We start from the raw sequence: 12,342 nt of genomic DNA, 5'->3' as shown, positions 1-12,342 counted from the left end.
AGTCCAGTATTAAAACATTAAATAAAGTTATTAGTAGTGGAGTTGTAAATTAAAACAGAAAGAAATTATCTTTTCTCCCTTCAATTTAGCAGGATATAGGGGGCTGGAGAACACTACACTTATTTTGATGTTCATACCTTTTTCATCTTACTGCTTTCCTTCAGTTGAATTAATGGTTCAACTGATTCCTTGCCATAGAATGCTGGTCACTTTTCATATTCTCAGCAGTGTTGTTCTTCTCCCAAAGACAATGAGTTTTATGTTGTAAAACATTGGATAAAGTAGACTATTTTCACTTCTCCCCATAAGTTCTTACTTAGAGAGTGAAGACACAGAATCTCTACTCTGGTCTTTAATTCTCTTCTAGGGCCTCTAGAATCCAGCCATGATGACTTTTTTATTTCTTTGGAAATCCCTGTTTCTGTCAGATTCAGGACTCCATTCTGTTAGATCTTTTCTTCTGTCTACTTAGTTTATCCTTTAGGTTATAACCCAGAAGAGTTTCCTCAGAGAGGCTTTTCCTTCCCTCTGAACCAGGTTGGCATTTCTTCACAGTTTTTACTACATAAGATAGTAATAGACGACTCTTCCTTCCCTTTCCACCGACCGATTGGCAACTAGGTGAGTGACCCCCTGCTCTTACCCAACTCCTGTCCAAAGCGCCATTCACTCAGATCTCCCCAGGCTTGTGCTTGCTTGGAGTAGACACTTCCAGGCAGGGAGGAGCTCTCTGAATCTGGGTACAGGTTACTCTTCCTTCCCTTTCCGCCAACTGATCGCAACGAGGTGAGTGATCCTCTGCTCTTACCCAACTCCCTTCCAAAGCCCCATCCACTCCGATCTCCCCAGGCCTGCTCCTACTTGGGGTAGACCTGCCCAGGCAGTGAGGAACTCCCAGAGCCTGGAAACACCCCACTCTTACTTCCTGTCCTGCCCCCACACACCTGACCCCTATGGAGGCCTAACTCCTTCAGAGTGAGGAGACTACCAGGAGAAGCAAGACTGTCCAGAGCTGCTCACATTGAATTCCTGCCCACACACACTACTGGGTAACAAGAAGAGATAGAGGGACCCCCTCCTGCACTCACTGGAAAAAATATGGGAAGAAGACAGAATAAGAACTCGCTCAACCAATATGACACCACCAGAATCTAGGGACTCCACTCCAGCAAGATCTGAAAAGCCCAACACAGTGCATGAAGAAGAGATGGACCTCAAAAATCATCTCAGCAAGATGTTACAGACCTTTAAAGAGGAAACAAGAAAATCCCTTAAAGAAATAGAAGAAAAAGCAAGCAAACAATTACACGAAATGGAGGAAAAGACAAACCAAAAAATTCAAGAAATAAACAAATCTCTTAAAGAATCTAAAGAAACCCAAGAAAAAACAACCAAACAAGTGAAGGAAGTTCTTGAAACAGTTCAAAGCATGATAGCTGAATTAGACACAATAAAGAAAACACAGAATGAGGCAATGCTGGAAATGGAAAGACTGGACAAATGATCAGGAACTAAAGACATGGGTATAACTAATAGAATCCAAGACGGAAGAGAGAATCTCAGCTATTGAAGACTCGCCAGAGGATATATATTCATCAACCAAAGAAAAACCTCAAGTCCAACAAATCCCTAACACAAAATATCCAGGAAATATGGGACACCGTGAAAAGACCAAACCTAAGAATAATAGGTATAGAAGAAGGTGAAGAAATACTGCTCAAAGGTACAGAAAACATATTCAACAAAATCATAGAAGAAAACTTCCCCAACCTACAGAAGGATATGCCTATGAAAGAGCAAGAAGCTTACAGGACACCAAACAGACTGGACCACAAAAAGAAGTCCCCCGACACATAATAATCAAAACACCAAATCTACAGAATAAAGAGAAAATATTAAGAGCAGCAAAGGAAAAAGGCCAAGTAACATATAAGGCAAACCAATTAGAATCACACCCGACTTCTCAATGGAAACTCTGAAAGCCAGAAGGTCTTGGATAAATATCCTACAAGCACTAAGGGAGCATGGATGTCAACCCAGACTACTGTACCCAACAAAACTTTCAATCACTATAGATGGAGAAAAAAAGATATTCCAGGACAAAAACAGATTTAAACAATACATATCCACAAATCCAGCACTACAGAAGGTTCTGGAAGGAAAACTCCAACCCAACGAAATAACTACATTCACAAAAACACAGGCAATAGATAATAGATAATATCTCATTTTATCAAACACAAAAAGAAGGAGGAGGGTGAAATCCACACACAATGACACCACCAACAATAAATCCAAAACAAACAAGAACCAATGAACAATGGACATTAATATCCCTAAATGTCAATGGTCTTAACTTACCCATAAAAAGATATAGGCTAACAGAATGGATGCGAAGACAGAATCCATCCTTCTGCTATTTACAAGAAACACACCTCAACTTCAAGACAGGCGATATACCAGAGTAAAAGGATGGGAAAAGATTTTCCAATCAAAAGGGCTCAAGAAACAAGCTGGTGTAGCAATCCTAATATCTAACAAATTAGACTTTAAACTAAAATCAATCAAAAGACATGAAGAAGGGCATTTCATACTCATCACAGGAAAAGTCCATCAAGATGAAGTCTCAATCCTGAACATCTATGCCCCAAATATGAAGGCACCCACATTTGTGAAAGAAACTTTACTAAAGCTCAAACCACACATAAAACCACACACACTTATAGTAGGAGACTTCAACAACACCCTTAACGCCACTAGACAGGACCACCAGACAGAAACTTAACAAAGAAACAAAGGATCTGAAAGAAGTTATGACCCAACTGGGGTTAACGGATATCTATAGAACATTCCATCCAAACTCAAAAGAATATACCTTCTTCTCAGCGCCACATGGCACCTTCTCTAAAATTGACCACATAGTAGGCAGCAAAGCAAACCTCCATAGCTACAAAAGAATTGAAATAACTCCCTGTATCTTATCAGATCACCATGCTTTAAAGCTAGAATTCAACAACAATACAAATGGCAGAAAACCTACATACTCTTGGAAAATGAATAACACCCAATTGCACCATTCCTAGGTTGAGGAAGAAATAAAAAAAAAATAAATTAAAGACTTCCTAGAATTCAATGAGAATGCAGACACAACATACCCAAACTTATGGGACACTCTGAAAGCAGTGCTAAGAGGGAAGTTCATAGCACTAAGTGCCCACAAGAAGAAACTGGAGAAAAGTCACATTAGAGAATTGACAGAACAACTGAAAGCATTAGAGCAAAAAGAAGCAAACACACCAAGGAGGAGTAGATGCCAGGAAATAAACAACCTGAGAGCTGAAATCAGTAAAGTAGAAACTACGAAAACATTACATAGAATCAATGAAACAAAGAGTTGGTTGTTTGAGAAGATCAACAAGATAGACAAACCTCTAGCCAAACTAACCAAAAGGCAGAGAGAGAGAGAGAGCATGCTAATTAACAAAATCAGAAATGAAAAGGGGGATATAACAACGGACACTGAGGAAATCCAGAGAATCTTCAGGTCATACTTTGAAAGCCTGTACTCCACAATATTCAAAAATCTAAAGGAAATGGGCAGTTTTCTGGATAAATATCACTCACCAAAATTAAACCAAGATCAGATAAACAGTTTAAATCGACCCATAACCCATAATGAAATAGAAGCAGTCATCAAAAGCCTCCCAACCAAAAAAAGCCCAGGGCCAGATGGCTTCACTGCAGAATTCTACCAGGAATTCAAAAAAGAGCTGATATCAGTACTCCTCAAACTGTTCCGCACAATAGAAGCAGATAGGATATTGCCAAACTCTTTCTATGAGGCTACAATCACTTTGATACCCAAGCCACACAAAGATATGACTAACAAAGAGAACTACAGACCAATATCCCTCATTAACATCCATGCTAAAATACTCAATAAAATATTGGCGAACCGAATCCAAGAACATATCAGAAAAATCATCCACCACTATCAAGTAGGCTTCATCCCAGGGATGCAAGGATGGTTCAACATATGAAAATCCATCAATGTAATCCACCATATAAACAAACTGAAAAAGAAAAACCACATGATCATCTCACTAGATGCTGAAAAAGCCTTTGACAAAATCCAACATCCCTTCATGATAAAGATCTTGGAGAGAACAGGAATAACAGGAACATATCTAAACATGATAAACACAATATACACCAAACCAATAGCCAACATCAAACTAAATGGAGAGAAACTCAAAGCGTTTCCTCTAAAATCAGGAACAAGACAAGGCTGTCCACTCTCTCCATACCTCTTCAATATTGTACTTGAAGTTCTAGCTAGAGCAATAAGACAAGAAAAGGGGATCAAAGGGATACAAATTGGAAAGGAAGAAGTCAAAATTTCACTATTTGCAGACATCATGATAATCTACATTAGTGACCCGAAAAACTCTACCAGGAAACTCCTACAGCTGATAAACACCTTTAGCAAGGTAGCAGGATACAAAATTAACTCAAAAAAAAAAAATCTGTAGCCCTACTGTATACAGATGATAAACGCAATGAGAAAGAAATCATGGAAACATCACCTTTCACAATATCCACAAGCAACATAAAATATCTGGGGGTAACACTAACCAAAAAAGTGAAAGACCTGTACAATAAAAAATTTGAGACTTTAAAGAAAGAAATTAAAGAAGATACCAGAAAATGGAAAGATCTCCCATGCTCTTGGATAGGTAGAATTAACATAGTAAAAATGGCAATCCTACCAAAAGCAATCTACAGATTCAACGCAATCCCCATCAAAATCCCAACACAGTTTTTCACAGACATTGAAAGAACAATACTCAACTTTATATGGAAAAATAAAAAACCCAGGATAGCCAAAACAACTCTTTACAATAAAAGATCTTCTGGAGGCATCACCATCCCTGACTTCAAGCTCTACTATAGAGCCATAGTTCTGAAAACAGCTTGGTATTGGCACAAGAATAGACAGATAGACCAATGGAATCGAATTGAAGACCCAGATATTAACCCACGAACCTATGAACACCTTATTTTTGACAAAGATGCTAAATCCATACAATGGAAAAAAGATAGCATCTTCAACAAATGGTGCTGGCACAATTGGATTCGGACATGCAGAAAATTGCAGATAGATCCATACCTGTCACCATGCATGAAACTTAAGTGCAAATGGATCAAAGATCTCTCCATAAATCCAGCCTTATTGAACCTTCTAGAAGAGAAAGTGGTAATTACCCTTGAACAAATTGGCACAGGAGACCGATTACTGAACATCATGCCAGTAGCACAGACACTGAGGTTTGCAATTAATAAATGGGACCTCCTGAAACTGAGAAGCTTCTGTAAGGCAAAGGACACAGTAAGACAAAACGACCACCCACAGAATGGCAAAGGATCTTCACCAACCCCACATCTGACAGAGGGCTGATTTCTAAAATATACAAGGAGCTCAAGAAGCTAGCCAGCAAAACACCAAACAATGAAATTAAAAAGTGGGGTGCAGAAATAAACAGAATTTTCAACAGAGGAATCTGAAATAGCTGAAAGACACTTAAGAAAGTGCTCAAAATCCTTGGCAGTCAGAGAAATGCAACTCAAAACAACTCTGAGATACCACCTCCCACCTGTCAGAATGGCTAAAATGAAAAATACCAGTGATAACCTATGCTGGAGAGGATGCCGAGAAGAAGGAACACTCCTCCATTGCTGGTGGGAGTGTGAACTTGTAAGACCATTCTGGAAATCAGTATGGCGGTTGCTCAGAAAAATGGGAATCAATCTACCTCAAGATCCAGCCATTCCTCTCTTGGGTATATAACCAAATAGTGCATGTACATACAACAAGGACATATGTTCAACCATGTTCATAGCAGCATTGTTTGTAATAGCCAGAACCTGGAAGCAACCTAGATGCCCCTCAACTGAAGAATGGATAGAGAAAATGTGGTACATTTATACAATGGAGTACTACTCAGCAGAAAAAAGCAATGGAATCTTGAAATTCCCAGGCAAATGGATGGAACTAGAAGAAACCATCCTGAGTGAGGTAACCCAGTCACAAAAAGACAAACATGGTATGTACTCACTCATATATGAATTTTAGACATAGAGCAAAGATTTACCAGCCTATAATCCTCTTCACCAAAGAAACTAGGAAACATGAAGGACTCTATGGGATAATTAGACCCCAGGAATGGGAAGTGGCATGAACTCCTGAGTTAATTGGGAGCATGAGGGTAGGGGAGAGGGTGCTGCCACAATAAGAGCACAAGGAGAGGAGTAGAGGAGAGGAAATGGAGGAGCAGAGATATTGAGTAGGGGGAAGAATAGAGGAGAGAGAGCAGGATGAGAGATACCATATCAGAGGGAGCCACTATAGGTCCGAGAAGAGATCTGGAACTAGGGAGATCTCCAGAGACCTACAAGGATGACACCATCTGACAATCCAGGCAATGGAAGAGAGGATAACCTAAAAGCCCTTCCCCTAAAAAGAGATTGATGACTATTCTTTATGCCATTCTAGAGCCCTCATCCAGTGGCTGATGGAAGCAGAGACAGACATCCATAGAAATACACTGAGCTGAAATCTGGAATCTAGTTGAAGAGAGGGAGGAATGAAGATTGAAGGCATCTGTACCAGGTTGGAGAAACCCACAGAAACAGTTGCCCTGAACAAGGGAGAGCTCATAGACCCCAGATGCTATCTGGGAGGACAGTACAAGACTGATCCAGCCCCCTGAACATGGAGGCCAATAAGGAGGCCTCTGCACTCCAGGGAGCCTCTGGAAGTGGATTAGCATTTTTCCCTGGTGAAAGAAGGGACTTTGAGAGCCCTTCCCACATGAAGGGATACACTCTGGCCCTGGACACATGGGGAAGGGCCTAGGCCCAGCACAGGAAGATTTGGTGGACTTTGCAGAGCCCCTGTTGAGGGCCCTACCCTGTGGGGGGGAGGTGGGAGAGGGTGGATGAGGTGGGTGGTAGGTTGGGGGTGGGGGAGGAGGGATGGGGGTAAGGGGAGGGAGAGAGAGAAGGGACTTACATGTGAAACAAGCCTGTTCCCTAACTTGACTTAATATAGATAGATAGATAGATAGATAGATAGATAGATAGATAGATAGAAGGATAGATAGTAATAGACATAGTGATTTCCCAATTAACACTATTCTACACCCTTGTAAGGAAGGCTTTCTTTATTTTGCTCCAGTTTTGACAAAATGTCTGAGTACAGTAATAGAGTTATAGAAACAGGTAATAAATTGAGTTTATAATGCACTTATTTTGGATTAAAATATGTAATAACTCTGGTCATCATACTTATGTAATCTTAGCCTCGTGGAACTGTATCAAGTCCTATGTGCTTTACAATTGAGTATGACTAAACAAACCACAGAAACTCTATATCATGCCCTGTATACCTGAAACAACTCTTATTATCAATTTCATCCTTAAATTCATAAGGGTCTAAATTGCTTCCATTCTGATTCTTGAGTTTACACAGAAGTGTCTTCATGGCCTTCATCACCCAGGAAAACATAGATAAAATACTTGTGGGAGAGCTATTTAGAATTAAGCAGGCTAATTTATTATGCCATCATTTCACTTGTAGTCTAGGAGTTAATAACGCTAAAAATATTAGATATAGAATTTATTTCTGGTAAAATATTATGACAAAATACAAGTATATTAAACATTATGTTGTAGATTAATATACAAAGACAAGAGCAACCAATCTGTACAAATAAGATTAGATATTGTTGCAAGTCTGTAAGTGTTTGGAAAGCATTTTTACATATTTCTACTAACAGTTTTTATATGCTCAAGTAAATTATCAAGTTAAAAACCAGTGAGCTGCATCAAAATCATTTGATTAGTTTTTAATGCACATGAAATTGAGTTACAGTTTACAAATCAATTTTGCAAGTTTTATTACAATGCATTGAAGGTCAATGCCTGCTTTTACTCATTTTTCAACAGTTACATCACTCCCCCCCCAAAAGAACACCCAGTAGCTCTCTTAAATTAATGACCACACAGGCATTTATTTTGCTCCTGTAGTTTAGTCACATCCAAGGTGATACAGATGGTGTTTTCTGCACCACTAGGTTAATATGCACCATGTTGTATTGCATTACAGATTTAGTTGTCTCCATGTAGTTCACGCGGAAAGAATATGCATTGAGAAATTTGTGCACTGCTATACTTCCTTAAGGGTTGGAATATAAAATGTAGATAAGTGTAACTGTTGTGGCTTTTAACTCTGCAAAACGTCTTGCTAAGTCTTCAGATTTTATTAAATTTGCTTTCTTACTTGGATAATTAGATTTTATTTAGTTTCATGTCTACTAAAATAGTAAACCTGAAATAGGAAAAAATGCATTTTTTTCACAGCTCTTATACATTGTCAGATAAGGATAAATACTGATAAACTACTTCTATGAATGTAATTTTGCTTGAATACACAGTTTAAATAACACGTACTGGTGGCTATGTATATTAGAAACAGTCTTTCTTGGGGGGAGAATGAATATTCATAGAAAAAATTTTGACCTAACTTTTAATCATTAATTTTTCTTACAACTGCAAGTTCTTGTTTCCTTCATTCCATTTATGGTCATTTTTACAAAATTTTAGAACACTGATGATCTAATAGTTTTACAACTAAAACCCACTATGTGGCTTAAAAACATTTATGCCTTGCTTAAACAAGCAGGTGGTTCCTGGTTAGGTTTTGCATGGAAAGGGGAGAACCTTAGGTGTACATTGTTATGCAAATGGAGCTATCCTGAGGTGGGTCCAGAACAAGGAGAGTTAGGGGGAAGTGCAGCAGAGAGCTGGGGAGGGGGCAAGTTTTTCCCGTAGTGAAGGCTTGAGGTGGGTTAGGTTGCCTGGATCACTGAAAACAGACTTGCTGGGCAGTGGTGGAGCACACCTTTAATACCAGAGGCAAGTAGATGTCTATGAGTTCAAGGTCATCCTGGTCTAGAGATGGAGTTCCAGGACAACCAAGGCTACCCAGAGAAGGCAGAAAGGAAGGAAGGAAGGAAGAAAGGAAGGGAGGGAGGGAAGGAGGGAGGGAGGGAGGGAAAAGGAAAAGAAAGTTAGAAAAGAAGAAAGGAAGGAAGGAAGGAAGGAAGGAAGGAAGGAAGAAAGAAAGAAAGAAAGAAAGAAAGAAAGAAAGAAAGAGGAAAGGAAAGCGACTATGTAAACATTTTTATGGGAATACATTCAGGTGCATTGACTATAAGTAGGGATTGGGAGGAGGTAAAGTCAGTTGTTCTCTGAGTGTACCGAATTTCCCCTGAAGCTTCTAGGAGGAACTGGGGCTGGGGTGCAGCTCAGAATTGCAACTGCTGGTGAGTGCTCTCAGGCCTTACTGCGTTTCTGACTCTGCCCTGACCTCCATGTACTGCCTTAAGACTCAAGGGATTCCAATGTGATCTTCAATTCTTATTTGGAGCCTCTTAAATCTGTGCATCACCCAGTCACTGGCTGCAGTCCTTGGGAAAGGTCATAACCCTGTATACACCTATTACTACCTATGAGCAGGATCCTCAGACCAACTGAGAGGGAGTTTGGTATGGGTGACAATCCTCTTTCAGTAAGTAGTTTTGCTATCACAATCAGGAGCAAAGTATCCAGTACGAAGGAAGAAAAAGAGCCACTTTTAGTTCTTAAAAATGTTGTCATAAATAAATTCTACTGCCGATTATTGAAAGTAGGAATAGAACCCGATGGCAGTGGTGCACACCTTTAATCCCAGCACTTGGGAGGCAGGGGCAGGAGGATCTCTGTGAGTTCAAGAGATCTGGTCTACAGAACAAGTTCCAAGACAGCCAGAGTATACACAAAGAATCCCCTTCTCAAAAAAGAAAGAAACAAACAAACAACAAAAACAAACAAAAAAAGAAAGAATTGATTTTTTTTTTCTAGATTTAGGGTATTCCTGTAGCTAACACTTGAATGGAAAGCCTTAATAATCTAATTCAATGGGCTGGAAAGATGGCTCAGCTGTTAAAGGCTAGGCTCACAACCAAAAATAATCTAGCTCAATAAGTTCAAAAAGAATGGATATGTAGAGAGACATGATTTAATCCACAGTCTGATATAGTAAAAGATCAAATTTGAGGGGAGAAACAGAAAATGACTGAACCATCAATCAGTGTTTTGTTTTGAGGGAGAGAAGTGTGAAAGAAGCAGGTGAGTTTTTCCTACTCCTAAGTGAGTAAGATGGTATGTCTTGTCATTGAGGGGCTGCAGAAACAAACTAGAATACTGCCAAAGAAGGCTGCCATTGGCAGCTAGGGGAAAAATAGCAGTACTGATCAACAGGCTATCCTGAGTAATGAATGATAAATGGACCAGTGTAGCCAGTGTAGCTTTGGAGTTACAAAACAGAACAGAACATCTCCTGGGAGTCCACTGGCAGACAGTAAAGCTGAAGTTATGGGGCTCTTTGAATGAGCAGATATGGTTAGTAAAGACACATAAGACTAAGTCTCCAATGATACAACCTAAAAGGAGGTGATACCAGAGAAAACAAGATCACACAAAGGAAGGGAGGCAGTAAGCAATGGACCAATTGGGATCTTGAAGTAATGTGAGCGGCAGGATGCTGTATGAAGGTTAGGGGTCAGCTAGGGCGGAATCGAGGCATTAGGATAGTTGCAGCAGCAGCAGCAGCAGCAGCAGCAGCATACTCCTCTGAACTTGTTGAAAATTGCTTGCTGGTGTCTGAGAATCCCTGCTTCCAGTCTGGCCATACCATCATGACAGCAAAGGAGGCAGCAAACAGAGATTTGGACAAGGGAGATAAGCAAGAAGACAGGGTAATGAGATGGACTGCTATTAACCACTCAAGGTTAAAATCATTCAGAAAGGAGACCCAGAGAATGACTATAACACACCGACATTACATATGCCTAATTAGATCTCCATGTCTTTGAGATAACCTCTAAATCAATAAATGTATGATTCTGCCATACTTTTATTAAGTTTCTCTCTGGTATATACACATTTTCCTCTCTCCAAATGCCAAGTTAAAGAATCAATTCAAGTCTCCTGGAAGTGATAACATCTTAACTTATATTGATTTTGGATAATCATGCAGCCATCATGCCGATGAGAACTCTAAATAGAATATTCAAAACATGAATAAGAAATAGTCCACTTTCCCCAATGCTGTATGACTAGAGAGTGTCCATGATTTTCATGTTGCTAGGTAACAAAATATTTCATAAGATGTTCACAAGGGGCCTCAGATATGCTTATGCTGCCCTGGGTGCTGATCAATATTCATTGTTAATGAAGTACTTTTATCCCCCAATAAGAAGCACTTCAATTGATCTTAGATATAAGTTCTTTGCCAATATAATAGGGAAACTATGACATAAATTTGACAAAACTTTTCCCCTATTTGTTTTTGCTGCAATGTCATGGTTCCTTTTTCTCTATCAAATTTAATCCTTAAAGAAGAGACTTTCAAAGGAAGGATGAAAGTAAACACTAGTTATATCATAAAACCTTTAATTAAATTCCACTGAATAGCAGCCTGTTTCTATAGTAATGTGTGCTGATTAGGGAATTCTGTATTACCACAGCAGCCTCTCATCTTTGAATTAAAGAATGACTTTCAGCTCCAATGGAGAATAGTAAAAGCCTGGTGACACCCTTTCTGCAAATGAACTACATGGAACATTTCTTTGTTTCTTCCTTGCTTGGGGTCATAAAGTAGACACACATTTGAGAAAGTAATGTAGCTGTTGAGACAAATGTGTGTTTTATGTGTTAATTATCTTAAGTGAGTCCAAAACATATGAATAGGTTTTAGTGGCTTAAATTAGACAGATAATTGCCTAAATTATCAAATGTTATTTTGCATGTATAAATTTAGTTTCAGTTGAAGCTTTTAGGATAATTCAAACTTTTATTTTAGTAAGAATAATAGTAAAATTTGCTCCCAAAGATATAATTTCAATCTTTTTAAAGATAATGGGATCTTTTAAAGAAGAGTAAATGAAGAAGTTCACTTCTGAAAGTTCTTGTCGATATAAACCCCTATAGAGATTTGGGGATATTTTATTACATGACTTATTTTATTTCACTTAAAAATCATTTTATTTGAATATTAGTTAACTTAGTCCAGAATGACACAAAGTTTGATATATACAGAATACTGAATTTCTATGTTTCTGAGTCAGCAGTTTTGACACAGATCAAAAAGTTGAATTTCAAGCATGCTGCCTATTCATAGTGATAGTCTTACAATGTGGAGAGTCATTGACCTGAGCAATCCAGTTGAGGTTCGCTCAT

At 38.9% G+C, this 12,342-nt stretch overlaps 1 protein-coding gene across 2 annotated transcripts in view; it reads right to left on the bottom strand.

Annotated features, from left to right (window-relative positions):
* Positions 1-12,342, bottom strand: part of Kcnh7 (potassium voltage-gated channel subfamily H member 7) — a 454,061-nt gene that overhangs the window by 130,351 nt on the left and 311,368 nt on the right. The gene's annotated exons all lie outside the window — the stretch shown is intronic.

The sequence above is a fragment of the Cricetulus griseus genome, chromosome 6 (assembly GCF_003668045.3).
Source record: "Cricetulus griseus strain 17A/GY chromosome 6, alternate assembly CriGri-PICRH-1.0, whole genome shotgun sequence".
NCBI classification, from domain to species: Eukaryota; Metazoa; Chordata; class Mammalia; order Rodentia; family Cricetidae; genus Cricetulus; species Cricetulus griseus.
The sequence above is the reverse complement of the archived record's forward strand: the minus strand, read 5'-3'. Positions and strand labels throughout refer to the sequence as shown.